This window comes from Palaemon carinicauda, chromosome 25 (genome assembly GCF_036898095.1).
Source record: "Palaemon carinicauda isolate YSFRI2023 chromosome 25, ASM3689809v2, whole genome shotgun sequence".
NCBI lineage: Eukaryota > Metazoa > Arthropoda > Malacostraca > Decapoda > Palaemonidae > Palaemon > Palaemon carinicauda.
Window position 1 is genome coordinate 20,710,575 of NC_090749.1, and position 16,694 is coordinate 20,727,268.

Consider the following 16,694-nt stretch of genomic DNA (forward strand, 5'->3'; position numbering starts at 1 on the left):
AGCACCAAACTTAGATCCGGAAGGGACAGAAAAGGATGCGATGTCTCAAGGGAATGGCCCGTGCCAACAAGAACTGTTGGCTTTAATACAAAACTGTGCCCTGACACAACATGGCTACAGAGTATCTGAAGGGTAGTGATCTGCAGGAAGAGAATCTGGTTAACAACTTAGCATTACTATCATTCTTCAATTAATAACTTGGAGCACAACTAAATCAACATTGTGTTACCCCTGTGACGTTGGGGTATCCAATAACATGTTCTAAATTAACAGTAAGAACAAGAGGTTTTAAGAGTACTCTTTCTGGTCTGGTCTGGTGCAGATTGCCATGCCTTTAGCATGACATAGGCTCTTGTCGTAGGAGAGCCCCTAGGAGGATATCAATCTGTAAATAGGAGTACTCCAAAAGGAGTCAAAATTGCAATATTAAAAAGGAAAGGTTGAGTTTGCAAGGGGTACTGGAACAGGAAAAAAGTAAAGGATGAGTCAAATAAGGAGGGATTTGACAAGGGCGTGAAAGGGAGGGAAGTAACCGGAAAAGGTGACTCCTTTTTAGGTCCACAAAATGAGAAGTTTTAGTTAGAGAAAAAGTGTTGATAGCAGCAAGTCCCAGTAAGTAGGAGAAACTGGGAGAGGAGAGAAGTTTTTTCTGCAGTCAGAGAAAAAATGAGAAGGTTTAAGCATAAAAGTTTATCCCTGCTCGGTGGTTTGGAACTGGAACTGTTGCAATAATTTCATGAAGTTGGGAGTTTTGGATAGGGAAAGGACTCTGGTGAGGATTTTAAAGGATTGAGGTGGGTTGGAGGATTTGGGTTTAGGAATTGGTGCTGGTTTCGGCTGGGCGGCAGTTGCAGGAACAGTTGCAGTGGGGGCCTGTCACTGTCTCTTCTGGCGAGGAGGTCGCTGGTCTTTAGGTGGCTGGATTGAAGCTGGCTTCTGCTGTTTAGGAGAGGAAGTATTCTTCATAGCTGCTATCCTCTTCAGTCACTCTGGGCAGCGCCTATTCTAAGCATGGTGTGGCCCAGAACAGTTGGGGCACTTGGATGCAGTTTGTCTTCCTTCTTTGTGGGCTTTTATGCACAATTTTGTGCAGTGCCGCTGGCTGCAGACACCGCAGACGATGGGGCCTCTACACTCCTCCATGTGATGGCCAAAACTCTGACATTTATAGCATCAAAGGGGCTCTGGTGTTTAGTCCTCGATGGGGAATGTCCCCTAGACTCCTAGATCCAGCTTAGAGGGAACTGGACCGATGAAGGTGGCGATGAGTTTTCGAACAGGAACGTCTTCTTTGCTCATGCAGCGAACAGTACAGTCAATGTTGCTGCATGAAGTTGCAATGGAGATTGGCATCGTAATAGGATACCTGGTTATCACTGCTTTCTTCCGGACGAGAGCTGGGTCCAGCAGCGTTAAAGATAGCTCATCCTGAAGGGAGCTGGTTGTCTCGTGGTCTTTGGGGGTGATAATTAAATCACCTCTCCTCTTTGGTCTGGCGATGAGCTGCATGCCAGGCTTTGCAGCCATGGCAGCAACTGAGGCATAGGACAGGGAGCTGTTGGTGTTGGAGAGCCTATACTTTGTGAGTGGTCTCTCAGGTTCGAGCTGAGAAGCTCGTAGGCTGGCTGTGACGGCGGTGGCCTCCTGAAGAAGGCTCTGGAGACAAGCCACGCATTGACAGTCCATTGGGTTGTGGAGGATTTATCTTTGTTTTATTTTTATTTTTGTTTTTGCAAAATCCTGAGAGAGAGAGAGAGAGAGAGAGAGAGAGAGAGAGAGAGAGAGAGAGAGAGAGAGAGAGAGAGAGATGTGGAGGATTTATTTTTTGTTTTTGCCAAATCCTGAGAGAGAGAGAGAGAGAGAGAGAGAGAGAGAGAGAGAGATGTGGAGGATTTATTTTTGTTTTTGCCAAATCCTGAGAGAGAGAGAGAGAGAGAGAGAGAGAGAGAGAGAGAGAGAGAGAGAGAGAGAGAGAGAGGTAGTTAGTGTATCGATTGTTTGTGGTGAGAAAGACTGTTGGTATAAATAAGGTTGTTTGTTTACTTTTAGCTAGGTTAGGAGAGTAGTAAATGTTTCGGAGCGAATGCTTTTTGATTTGGCTGCTGATAGAGGCGGTTGTGTGTGTGATTGCTGGATTTACTATTATTTTTCTTACCAGCGTTGGAAGTGTTCTGTGTATTTCAACAGTAAGTACAGTTTTGTTTATATTTGCTAGTCGTTATTGTGAATGATAGGAAAAGTTTATTATTTATCTTTGATTATAGTGCGATAGTTTAGTTAGCTAGGAGGGTTCATAAGTGTTTTTCTTTTTTATTTTGGTAGGCCGTGATTCCTCCTTTGGAGAGAGTTCCCTTGAATCTTTACTCGATTGTTGATGACTTGGCTTGTATAAGGAACTTGATAAGGCTGCTGAGATTTCGATAATTGTTGATGACCCGGACCGAATTAAATTCCGATTGCTGTTGTTGATAATGATGATGATGATGACGGTGATGATAATAAAAACCACCCCAATCAGGGAAGTAGCTGTGGCAAATTGCCACCCAGTGGACTGTTGAGCACAAAACCGTGATAGTGCTAGTTTGCCGTTAAAGACAGTTGGCAGTGTGTGGACGACTGTGTTGGTGTCCATAAAATATATATATGTTTCTGTGTTTCGGAGTTAGGGTTGTAGTAATTTTAAATTTGTTTTGTTAGTGTTTAGTTTTAAGCTTTATTTATTTTGAGGGTTTATTTGAATGGTAGTATGATTAATGTCTATTTTGTGTTAAGTGTATGATTAGTGATAAGTCTGATTTGTTTGGTTTATGTTGAGCGTTTTAGTTTGTAAGGAAATATAGTTTTAAGGATATGTTTTGTTTTTTGTGTCCTTTTGTCTAAGAGTCCAGTTTATGATAAAGTAAAGAGAAAGTTTGTGTTGTGGAGACAATTGTCTGTTAGAGTGATCAAGGGTGTAGGGATTGTTCTTGCAACATCCCTCTGCATGAAGTTGCAATGGAGATTGGCATCGTAATAGGATACCTGGTTATCACTGCTTTCTTCCGGACGAGAGCTGGGTCCAGCAGCGTTAAAGATGGCTCCTCCTGGAGGGAGCTGGTTGTCTCGTGGTCTTTGGGGGTGATAATTAAATCACCTCTCCTCTTTGGTCTGGCGATGAGATGCATGCCAGGCTTTGCAGCCATAGCAGCAACTGAGGCATAGGACAGGGAGCTGTTGGTGTTGGAGAGCCTATACTTTGTGAGTGGTCTCTCAGGTTCGAGCTGAGAAGCTCGCAGGCTGGCTGTGACGGTGGTGGCCTCCTGAAGAAGGCTCTGGAGACAAGCCACGCAGTGACAGTCCATTGGGTGTTCCCCTTGAGACTCAACAACCTCCATGGCGGAGGACACAGGTGCTGGAGTAGGAGTAAGGGCTGCAACAGGTGCTGTCTGCGAAGGCGATGAAGGGACACACAACGACGAGGCCAACCTCTCAGTCCTTGGTTTCACTATGGGTGACAGTGGAGGCTCTACAGGAGCTGGAGACGGTCGATCAGGGCTCTTAATTCGTTTGGGAGGGGGAGCAGGCTCTTCCCAAGTAGCTGACAAAGATCGGAAATGCTTCAAGATCTTGATGGATGCAATCTTGCACCCCTTGCATTTGCATCGAATGTGGTGGATTGGCAATGTCTGGTCCTCGACATCGGTAGCCCAGAGGCCAGCCATGGTGAAAAGCTGGATTCTTTGTTGCTGGAAGGCATTGCAGTCTTCGCAGTCGCAGGTGGAGTCCTTATAAAGTTCCTTACAATGACGATCATTACGTCCGTAGAGGGACCATGCCCAGTCCCAAAGGGGGTACACGGACATGGCGGCGAAACTCTACGGTGACCGCAATGAGAATTTTACTTTGAACGGCACCGAGAGTGAGAGCAGTTGCAAGACATTGATGTTGAAGTCAGCATGGGTAGCGGCTGAGTCTGGTCTTTCTAGTCTGGTCTGGTCAAGATTGCCATGCCTGTAGCATGACACAGGCTCTAGTCACTGGACAGCCCATAAGAGGATATCAATCTGTAAAAGGAGTCAAAATTGCATTGTTGATAGGAAGCGTTGGGTTAGCAAGGGGTATCTGGAACAGGAAAAGGTGCAGGATGAGTGATTCAACGAGGGATTTGACAAGGATATAAAAGGAAGGGAAGTAACCCGAAAAAGGAGACTCATTTTTAGGTCCACAAAATGAAAATTTTTAGTTAGAGAAAAAGTGTTGATAGCAGCAAGTCCCAGTAAGTAGAAGAGACTGGGAGAGGAGAGAAGTTTTATCTGCAGTCGGAGAGAAAAGGAGAAAGTTTAAGCAAAAAAGCTTATCCCTGCTCGGTGGTTTGGAACTGGAACTGTTGCGATAATTGCATGGAGGTGGGGGTTTTGGTTAAGGAAAGGATTCAGGTTAAGATTTTAAAAGCAATTGGGATGAGCTTTTCCAAGGACATGTATTTGACTTGCTGTTGCAAGGATTGAGGTGGGTTGGAGGATGTGGATTTAGGAATTGGTGCTGGTTTCGGCTGGGCGATAGTTGCAGGAACAGTTGCAGTGGGAGGCTGTCTCGTCTGGCGAGGAGGTCGCTGGTCTTTGGGTGGCTGGATTGAAGCTGGTTTCTACTGTCTAGGAGAGGAAGTATTCTTCATTGCTGCTATCCTCTTCAGTCGCTCTGGGCAGCACTTATTCCAGGTATGGTGAGGCCTGGAACAGTTAGGGCACTTGGATGTTGTTGGTTTGCCTTCTTTGTGGGCTTTAATGCACCTTCTGTGCAATGGCACTGGCTGCAAATACCACAGACGATGGGGCCTCTACACTCCTTGTGAGGGCCAAACCGTTAGCATCGTTAACAGCAAAGGGACTCAGGTGTGTAGTCCTCAATGGGAAATGTTCCACAGACTCCTAGATCCAGTTTGGAGGGAACTGGACCGATGAAAGTGGCGATGAGTTATCGAACAGGGACGTTGTCCTTGCTCATGCAGCGAACAGCATAGTCAATGTTGCTGCATGAAGTTGCAATGGTGATTGGCAAAGTGACATGATACCTGGTTATGACAGCTTTCTTCCTGATAAAGGCACGATTCAGCAGCGTTAAAGTTGAGTCTTTCTAGAGGGATCTGGCTGTCTCGAGGTCCTTGGGGTAAATGATCAGATCACCTTGCCTGTTGGCTCTGGCAGTGAGCTGCATGCCAGGCTTTGCAGCCATGGCAGCAACAGAGGCGTAGGAAATTGCGCTGTCCGTGTGTGAAAGCCGAAACTTCGGCAGAGGTTTCTTAGGCTTTGAAGCTGGGATTTTCCCTGCAATGGAAGAGACTTCTTGCATGAGTTTAGTATGGCAATCAGTGCAATTGCAGTCCGTGGAATGGTTCCCCTGCTCAGTCTCCATGGCATTGGAGGACTCAGGCACGGCGGTTGAAGGATTGACTGCTACTGCAAACGACTGCTGAGGAGTTGTAGGGACAGACAAAGAAGAGCATGTGCTCTCGGTCCTTGGGGTCCTTAGTGGCAAGGGTGGGGCTGGTACTGGCGCTGGTGGAAGACGTTCAGGGCTTTCCCTTCCCTTTGGAGGGGGTGTAGTCCTTTCCCTGGTAGCTGATTTTGAGGTTCTGTAATACTGAAGAGCCTTGATAGAGACGACTTTGCACCCCTTGCAGCTGCACCTGACATGATGATTTATCAGGGTTTTGTCGTCTACGTCCGTGGTGCGAAGGCCAACGGTGTTGAAGAGGTGGGCAAGTCGCTTCTGGTACGACGAACAGCAATCACAGTCTCAATATGTTCATTTGTGGAGATTGCCATGCCTGTCGCATTGCAATCTGTTGGTTGGTTGGTTGGTTTCAGATTGCCATGAAAACATGACACGGGCTCTTGTCGTTGGACAGCCCGTAAGAGGATTGGATCTGTAATGAGAACTCCTAAAGGAGCAAAATATGGTGTATTAAAAAGGAGAGGTTGGATTGGAAAGAGTCTGGAACAGGAAAAAGGATGCAGGATGAGGGATTAAAGGATGTAGGGTGAGGGCTGAAGGAGGGGTTTAACAAGACATGGAAAGGGGCAGAAAGTAACCCGAAAAAGGGGATTCCTTTTTAGATCCACGAAAGAAAGGTTTTAGTTAGAGAAAAAAGTATTGATAGTAGCAAGTCCCAGTAAGTAGGAGAGACTGGGAGAGGAGAGAAGGATTTTCAGTAGGAGAGAATAGGAGTAGGTTTAACCCTGAATAGGTATGCTCCTCGGACACCCCTTTAAGGGTATACTCGGTCGCGAACGACCCCGACTCCGAAAAAAATTCAGGAAAAATTTAGTTATGCATCAATCTGTATTATGTGACTTGCTAAAAATACTTCAAAGAATGCTAAAAACTACTGAAAATATAAATGATACCCATCTACAATATAACTATTTATTGGAAATATATTAAAAATGTAAGTATACAAAAAAAAAGACTTGACGTAAATATTCACAAAAAATAGAAATACAGTATGCATATACACATAAATCCCTTCAGGGACACCTTCTTAAATGTCAAAGCAACAGCGTGTAATTGCTGGAAATGAGTTGGACCCATAGAAGTCAAGATCTGAAATGAGAAAAAAAGGTAACTTTTTTTGGCCAAAAAAATTTGTCCAAATTTCATGAATTTTTTTTGGGTACCCAAATGAAATAGGAAGAGGCTAATTTTTTTTATAGAATAAACTCATTATCCTAGAACAGAAATACATAATAAAATGTGCACTAAGATGTAATTTACTGTTATATCAGGGGCGAAATCTAAAGGTAATTTTTTGACGGCCTAGTTTCACAATGTAAATTTCTTATGAAAATCATTGTATCTCCTATAAAATATGATATTTATGCATTAAAATATACCAAAATATCACGAATTCTATACAGAACAAGAATATATAGAGATATGCCAACTTACCTTTCGGGTATGTCAACAAAATGGCCGCAGACCGCAACAACTCTTACAGCCCAATCTACCACTTGAAATGAAAAATGGGGTTGCAAACTCCATATTATCATCAACATCTCTTTTTAACTCCATTAGAAGTGTGTTGATGACATCCATGCCGAGGAAATACTGCCTGCTGGCCATTATTGAAGATAAATTCAAAATAAATAGAAAAAAATCAAATTTGCAAAAAATGAAAAAAATTCAGAAATTAGCATTTGAGGGAAAATGGACCTCATGGCAATATAATATATGGCATCTAAGCCAAAACCAATGTCATGCAAGTGGTAGACAAACCATCCATCCACACTTTCCAACTATAAAGAATCAAACAAGTATCAACACTGTTCGACAATTTATAATTATGTAATAACTTTGCTGTTTGATCACTTACCCCTATAAAGGTATGTCAGGGTCGAGGTCGACCCCTGGGGGGGGGGGGTAAAAAAACGGGGAAGGAGGGAAGTTAGACGAAAATCAGTCCTAAAGCAGACAATGGCATGTAGACTAGTCACCCCTTGCAGGTCGATCACTTCCATATTCGAGACAGCTGATGATTTATGGGGAAAAAACAGGTTTTGAAAATGCTGTAGGGGTCGCATACGACCAATCATACCTTTCCAGGGTTAAGCAAAGAAGCTTATCCTTGCTCTGTGGTTGGTAACTGGAATTGCTGCACTAGTTGCAGGAAGGTGGAGGTTGAGGATAAGGAAAGGACTCTGGTAAGGATCTGGAAGGTGATAGGTATGAAGTCTCGCAAGGTGAGAGACTCAATTACTTGAGCCAAGGTTTGGGATGGGAATGAGGATGAGGGTCGTTGCTGGTCCTTATGAGGAGCAGTTGCAGGTCGGTGCTGATCCTTATGAGGAACAGTTGCTGGTCGTTGCTGGTCCTTATGAGGAGCAGTTGCATGTTGGCGCTGATCCTTATGAGGAACAGTTGCTGGTCGGTGCTGGTCCTTACGAGGAGCAGTTGCAGGTCGTTGTTTGTCCTTATTAGGAGCAGTTGCATGTGCAGACGCAGGAGCAATAGCTGGCTGATGCGGTCTTCTCTGAAGAGGAGTTCTCTGGTCTTTCGGTGGTTGCATTGGAGCTGGTTTCTTTTGGTTTAGAGAGAATGTATTCTTCATAGCTGCTATCCTCTTGAGACATTCTGGGCAGCACTTATTCCAAGCATGGTGTGGCCTGGAACAATTGGGGCACTTAGATGTGGTGTGTCGTCCTTCTTTGTGGACCTCAATGCACACTTCTGTCCAATGTCGCTGGCTGCAGACACCGCATATGATGGGGCCTCTGCATTCTTCTTTATCATGTCCAAAGCGTTGGCATCTATAACATCGAAGGGGCTCAGGTGTATATTCTTCGATGGGGAAAGTTCCCCAGACTCCCAAGTCCAGTTTGGAAGGAACTGGAACTATAAAGGTGGCAATGAGACGTCGAACTAGAACGTTGTATTTGCTTGTGCCGCAAACAGCACAGTCAATGTTGTTGCACGACGCTGCAATGGAGAGAGGCATCGACACATGATACCTGGTAATGACAGTTTTCTTCTTGATAAAAGCAGGATCCAGCAGCGTTAAAGTGGGGTCTTCCTGAAGGAATCTGGCTGTCTCAATGTCCTTTGAGTAGATGATAAGGTCACCTTTCCTGTTGGGTCTTGCAGTGAGTTGCATGCCTGGCTTAGCAGCCATGGCCGCAACAGAGGCATAAGAGAGCTCGTTGTTCATTTGTGAAAGCCGAAACTTAGGCAGAGGCTTCTTTGGCTGTGTAGTTGGGATGTTCTCTGTAATGGCAGTGGCTTCTAGCGGGAGTGTTGTAAGGCTATCTGTGCAGTTGCAGCCCGTGGAGTGGGCCCCCTGTTCGGTCTCCATGGCATTGGAGGACTCAGGCTCGTAGGTTGAAGGGATGACTGCTGGTGCAATTGACTGCTGAGAAATTGTAGGGACAGACAAGGATGAGTCTGTGCACTCAGTCCTTAGAGTTACAAGTGGCGATGGTAGGGCTGGTACTGCAGCTGGTGAAGGGGTTTACGGAGTCTTTCTTCTCTTGGGAGGGGGTATGGTCCCTTCCTTGGCAGCTGTTTCCGTAGTTTTCCTGACTTTTCCGATGTTCATAAGCTTGGTGGATGCATCCTTGCATCTCTCACATCTGCATCTGATATGGTGATTATATACAGTTGGGTCGATTTCGAAGGTGGTATTGCTGACAATGGTGTCAAAGATCAAGGCACGTCGCTACAGGTATGCTGTACAACAGTCGCAGTCACAGGCCAGACTGTTAAAATAGTCCTCATAGTGTCTGCTGTCTTCAGGATAAAAATTCCATCCCCATTTTCCCAAATGAAAAACGGACATTGTGGCAAAACTCTACGGGGATCGCAGTGGAACTTTCATCCTGAGAGGTTGTCCAGGTGATGAACGTCGTATATGCTCCCAATGGTTATCCAGACGATGAGCAATGTTGATGATCCCGAGTCGGCGATGGTCCGTATCGGTTGGTTGGTTGGTTGGTGAAGATTGCCATGCTGGTAGCATGACACGGGCTCTTGTTCTAGACAGCCTGTAAGAGGATAGCAATCTGGAATGAGAACTCCTAAAGGAGCAAAAATTGGTGTATTAAAAAGAAAAGGTTGGATTTGAAAGAGTCTGGAACAGGAAAAAGGATGCAGAATGAGGGATAAAAGGATGCAGGATGAGGGATGAAGGAGGGATTTGACAAGACATGGAAAAGGGCAGAAAGTAACCCAAAAAAGGGGACTCCTTTTTAGGTCCACGAAAGAAAAGTTTTAGTTAGAGAAAAAGTATTGATAGCAGTAAGTCCCAGTAAGTAGGAGAGACTGGGAGAGGAGAGAAGGAATTTCAGTAAGAGAGAATAGGATTAGGTTTAAGCAAAGAGGCTTATCCCTGCTCTGTGGCTGGAAACTGGAGTTGCAGGAAAGTGGAGGTCGAGGATAAGGAAAGGACTCTGGTAAGGAATTGGAAGGGTATAGGTATGAGATCTTACAAGATGAGAGACTCAATTTCTTGATCCAAGGTTTGGGAAGGGAATGGGGATGAGGGTCGTTGCTGGTCCTTATGAGGAGCAGTTGCAGGTCGGTGCTGATCCTTATGAGGAACAGTTGCTGGTCCATATGAGGAGTAGTTGTAGGTCGGTGCTAGTTCTTATGAGGAGCAGTTGCAGGTCGTTGCTGGTCCTTATTAGGAGCAGTTGCAGGTGCAGACGCAGGAGCAGTAGCTGGCTGAAGCGGTCTTCTCTGGCGAGGAGTTCTCTAGTCTTTCGATGGTGGGATTGGAGCTGGTTTCTTTTGGTTTGGAAAGGATGTATTTGTCATAGCTGCTATCCTCTTGAGATGTTCTGGTCAGCGCTTATTCCAAGCGTGGTGTGGCCTGCAACAATTAGGACACTTAGATGTGGTGTGTCGTCCTTCTTTGTGGGCCTTAATGCACACTTCTGTGCAATGTCGCTGGCTGCAGACACCGCAGATGATGGGGCCTCTGCCTTCTTTTTTGTGATGTCCATAGCGTAGGCATCTATAGCATCGAAGGGGCTCAGTTGTATATTCTTCAATGGGGAAAGTTCCCCAGACTTTAAGTCCAGTTTGGAGGGAACTAGACCTATAAAGGTGGCAATGAGACGTTGAACTGGAATGTCATCTTTGCTTGTGCAGCGAACAGCACAGTCAATGTTGCTGCACGACGTTACAATGAAGATAGGCATCGACACAGGATACCTAGTGATGACAGCTTTCTTCTTGATAAAAGCAGGATACATCAGTGTTAAAGTGGGTTCTTCCTGAAGGAATCTGGCTGTCTCAACGTCCTTGGGGTAGATGATAAGATCACCTTTCCTGTTGGGTCTAGCAGTGAGTTGCATACCTGGCTTAGCAGCCATGGCAGCAACAGAGGCATAGGAGACCTCATTGTCTATTTGTGAAAAAGGAAACTTCGGCAGAGGCTTCATTGGATGTGTAGCTTGGATGTTCTCTGTAATGGCAGTGGCTTCTTGCAGGAGTGTTGTAAGGCAATCTGTGCAGTTGCAGTCCGTTGAGTGGGCCCCCTGTTCAGTCTCCATGGCATTGGAGGACTCAGGCTCGTAGGTTGAAGGGATGACTGCTGGTGCAATTGACTGCTGAGAAGTTGTAGGGATAGGCATGTACGAGTCTGTGCTTTCAGTTCTTAGAGTCACAAGTGGCGATGGTAGGGATGGTACTGGAGCTGGTGAAGGGCTTTAAGGATTCTTTATTTTCTTGGAAGGGTGTTTAGTTGTTTTGGCTAACTAGATAAGGCATGCGGGATGAACAACAGCATCGTAACATGACGCCTCTGGTCAAGGCACAGCTCCGCCACAAAACATAAGATTTAAGCATAAAAAATCGTTACTTTACAGCCAGAGCTTATTTAAACAATTCAAGAAATTAGTACTCAACTTTCCAGAAGAACGCGAGGCTGAAGATTGCGACATGAGGCAACGAAATAGCGAACACTGGGAAAAACAATCCATGCGGGAACGCTACAGAATACGGAATGAAGTGGACAGCTACGGCTGCCGTTTGTTTACGTCGCGAGGTACCGTAACAGTAACGCAGGAGGATAACTTTGCAACGGCTCCTCCTATAACTTGCCACCTTCCCCCTCGAAGCGTAAACGCTATTAGGGTGCAGATAGCCATGTGGCGTGTCAAGCATACGTCCCCTGTTGATTTACGATATCCTAAAGGGAAACCTTTAGAGTACTTGCGCCAGAAGTTAGAATTCTGCAAAACCTTTAGTTTAATTCTCTGGGAATATCTACTGTAGTCAAATATACCCTCAAGAAGCTACTGAAGGAACCTTCAGTGTATGATGCGTCTCCAATTGATCTACTTGTAAGGCTAGGTTTTCACTATGTTTCCGGCAGTCCCGGCAACCCCGTTTCGGGCCACTGTGAACAAAATGGGATGGACGGGAAAAAACGTTATACAAGTCTGTGGAACAGGATTGGCAAACGTGACAGGCCCTGACTGCCCTGGGTACCGGCTCAAAATTTTAAACTGTCAAAAAATTCACCCCGACAGTCCAAGTGCAGATCGAAAACTTATTAGACCGTAGTAAAATGGGGTAAACGCAACAAAAAAGTAACATAACGTACCAGGACGTAGTTAGCCTTATCAAAACTTGAAGGCATTCCGTAGCGTAACGGGAAGCATGTATATAGGATCCTTTTGTTATTAATTACTATACTCACCTAGATTTCTCAATTTCTATATTCCTGTTTTTTCTTATGGTCATTCTTCCGCATCTTTTGAAAGAACACATGCTCGTTATGAATAGTAATAATAATGAATTGATGACAGGTAATTGATTGTATTTATTTATACTAATCTGGAAATTAGTTTCCTTGATTAAAGAAAAGCCTAAGTGTTTTATTAATCAATAAAATATCACTATAACTTTACTGACGTCATAATTTTTATCTATTGAATTCCAGTCCATATAAAAACCTATTATACAAAAAATATCAACTTAGGCACCAGATATCTAAATAAACAATTCGTGAAAAGTTGAAGCTTTTTTGGAGGAGACTGAATCATTTTTATGGCAAAAAATTTAACATGACCATCAGGCTTTATGATAAAATGGTGATTCTAAATAACCAAACCTGTCAATCACAGAAAATTCTCGGCGAAATAAAATATACTGCATTTACACTATATAGCGATTTAATTTGCTTCACAAAATAACGTTCCTCAGCAAAATAATAAATCCTTATGGATTAAATGCAATAAAAAGATATAAATATGGCTACTACACCAGTAACAAAAAGTTCTCGAAGCTTTATTGAATATGTCTTAAATATCTCTGGAGTCAACCTCAAATAGTTCTGGAATGAAGAAACATCTTCATTGTGGAATTCTCTTACGATAAATCTTGAGTAATGGCCTAGTCTCAGCCGCCTATCTTATGACAACCATTCGCGCACCCACATAAATCGTTGCCTTCTCATTTTCCTTCTTACCAGCCGCTCTCTAGCTCTCCCTCTCTGACCTCGGATTTGATGAAGAGATTATATATATAAACGGAGCAAACAGGCAAAAACAAAATCGTCATCTTTGGAATCCATGATGTTCTCTTATCAAAGGTTAGATGAAATTATTGATGTTCCTTGGGAGGCCCTCATTTTTATACCATGGCCACAAACGTGCTCCAAAGCTGCCCGACGTCCACGTTTCGTCCGTTGAAAGCCTTGGCAAAACTGTATATACGTGTCTGACCCTGATCAGAACGGCAAAACGTTAGGCACCCTATCTGAACGTGAAAGACCTTATTTGAACGTGACAGGCCTGTGGGGGATGCAGGCCAAACTGTATTGCGCCTGTGAGCCTCCGGGGGAAGTCCCTCCCCCTCTTCCCACGGCATGTCGCGGACACCGTGGTAGATCGCAAGAAAACTTAGAATGCCGTAACAAACCTTGAATATGGAGGAAAAAATGGCAAAAAGTACATGTTGCACTATGTTTTGAGAAAACGGGGCTGCCGGGGTCGCTGGGAACATACTAAAAACCTAGCATAAGGAATAATATCTACTTTGAAGTATTAGAAAAACCTTATTAAGATTCTTTTTTAAGGAAACCTCTCGCCTACATCGATGTAGTTAGTTATTACAAAATGACTTCACTATAAGTAATAGATGTAAATTCTCTCTCTTGTTGTTTACAATTGGCTGTAAACTGAATCTCTTTTCTTTCTTCTCAGTCTTGTGAATCCTTCAAGTTGACTCCAGAGGGAAAAGTAAAGCCTCTTATTTTGACTTACATCATTGCACAAGGAATCACTTAATTCTTGTCAGTTAGAGATATTTATATTAACAGATCCAATGTGAACTTATTTCTTAATAAATACAAATTTATTTCAATGATGCCTTTCAAGATATAAATCAAACAAAAACTTTATCGCTAAGAAACATGTGTATGATTAGCAAACAGTGTTTGTTGCACATCTCAGGTTTGCTGAATGTGATAGTGTTGGCGCTCTACTTCTCCAAGTCAGGAATTCGGAAATTGGGCCAGGAAGGTTTTCCTGGAATCATTTCCCACACATTAATTTAACTTCTAATTTTTAGTGGTCCTTTGAACCTGATCTTGTTGTATGATGCCTTGCAGAATACATGTGTGAAACCTTAACTGATGACTTTATGTACGCCACTTAGCGGTTAATAAAGTAGCTGATTTCCTGTCCTCTAAGTTTCATGTTTGTCTTCAGTTCCTGGCTCCCCTAAAAATGTAATAGGGTGGCAGTGAGTGAGTGATTTACACGCCAAACGAACTATCAATGTGTGAATAAGATCCCAGCCATCTTTCTCAACGACTTAGACGCCCTGCCATCACGCCTAGCCACTGTGGCAGACCATCAACCACCCCAGATCCTGGACCACGCAAGTTTTATGGATGCCGCCATCTTAAAAAACTTGAACACTTGAATTCAGTGACCTTTCTCTACTTGTGTTTACCTGTGAACTGTGACATTCTTAGTCCCTGAAGATGAGGGATGATGACCCAGGTGCGGTAGGGGGCAACCATGCTGGTGGATGTATTCACAAATGACTTAATGGGCATAAAGCCACCCAGCTTTGATTGGCAAGGTTCCAACTTGCCACATTCATTCAAAACTTTCAGAAGATATTGCGAACTGATCCTTTCCACTCCCATCTACACTCGCAAACAGGGGCCAGAGATAGTAAACTACATACTCCTCTGGATGGAGACTCAAGCGGTAGAGGTTTTTGACAACTGGACTCACCTCACGGATGAGCAACGTTCCAGTTCGACCGGTGTGTGGGAAGCGTTTGTTAACTACTTCGAGACAAGTCAAACTTCAGGCTCGTACGTTTCCAGCTGCGTGAACTCATACAGCGGCAAGAAGAGCCGATTGACAGCTATATCAACCGCCTCAAGGTGCAGGCTCAACGATGCAATTTTGAAGGAAACAACCTGGAAGATAACCTCATTGACCAGGTTATCAAAGGTACAGCACATGTCGCAGTAAGAAAAAAGCTCTTTGACCAAGATCCGAAACAACTCACGCTTGACAAAGCAATAGATATTGTGAGAACTTTTGAGGCAACGCAAGCCCAGCTACAACAATTGGGGCACGTCAACAAATCAAGACACAAGAGCCGTCCGAAAGCAAAAACCTGTTTTTTCTGTGGAGGAAAACCTCATGACCTCAAGGACAGTCCCGTCATAGAAGATATGTGTAAACTGTGTTCAAAAACGGGTCACTGGGCAAAGGCTTGTCAAAACATTGAACGAGCCCGTTCTATGTCTATTGTACGCTCCAAACCTCAGAACAGCCGATCACAGTCAAGCGCAAACGCGAACCAATCACAGCCAAAGCCGCAACAGCGATTCGACCGTCAAGTTAGCGCCGTGAATACGTACAACCTGAGCAGTGACTTTGAATGCATGTCTTTCAACGCAGTGAACAATGATGCCAACAGATCGGAAGCTTAGGCATCGCTAAAAATCAAGCCCTACCCTGATCGCATGACAAACTTGTGCAGGAAGGTCGACACCGGTGTGCAGAGTAACATCCTTCCACTCAGGACATAACATATTCCCTCGCTATGTCAACTCGGATGGCATCCCGACATCTACAATTTCGTCCAAGACGACGCTCACCGCTTACAACGGAACCGTCATCCACCAGCATGGTACCCTCGTATTGCCGTGCAAATTTGCCGAAAATAAATGGGCGAACTGTGAATTCTCTGTGGCCGAGACCGATGGTCCTGTTATTTTTGGTCTACCCATGTGCACGAAACTCTGTCTAGTCACGCATAACTGTGCCGTTACTCAATCCGACGGTAGTGTGCGTTATACCTCATTGGAAGACATGAAAAGACACTTCCCTGACTGGTTCGACGGTATCGGTAAATTCAGTTCTGAGCAGAAACTAACTCTGAAGGATGATGCAAACCCAGTAAGACACCCGCCGAGACGAGCGCCCATTCAACTATGCGAGCAGATCATAAGCGAACTCGAACGTATGGTGGGTCTTGAAGTAATCCGTCCCGTAGCAGAACCCATCGATTGGGTGTCCAGTATTACATATATGACAAAACCTGATGGATCTCTCAGAATATGCTTGGATCCAAAAGACCTCAACAGTGCTTTAAAGAGAGGTCAACACCACACGCTGACTGTGGAAGAACTAACACATGTTTTTGCTGGTGCAACAGTTTTCAGCAAGCTCGATGCAAAGCATGGCTACTGGTGCATCCCACTCGACCATGACAGCCAGCTGCTGACCACTTTCAACAGCCCATTCGAGGGGTACTGCTTCCATAGGCTCCCCTTTGGACTCAACGTAAGTCAGGATCTGTTTCAGCGAGCGATGGACGAGATCTTGCAAAGGCTACCCGGCGTTGTGTCGATTACGGACGATATTATTGTCTACGCATCCACACCAGCAGAGCATTCCGAGAGACTATCCATACTTTTCAATCGAGCTGGAGAGAGAGGACTCGTGTTCAACCCCGCGAAATGCGCGATATCCGTGTCAGAGGTACAATTCTTTGGCAACATCTATTCCAAAAGTGGAGTCCGACCTGACCCAATCAAGGTCCAAGCCATCGCTCAGCTCAAAGCGCCGACTTCCATCAGTGAACTACAATCGTTCCTCGGAATGGCAAACCATCTGGCACCGTTCGTACCCAACCTAAGTGACCATACCGCCCCGCTGAGCAAGTTACTTCAAAAGGAC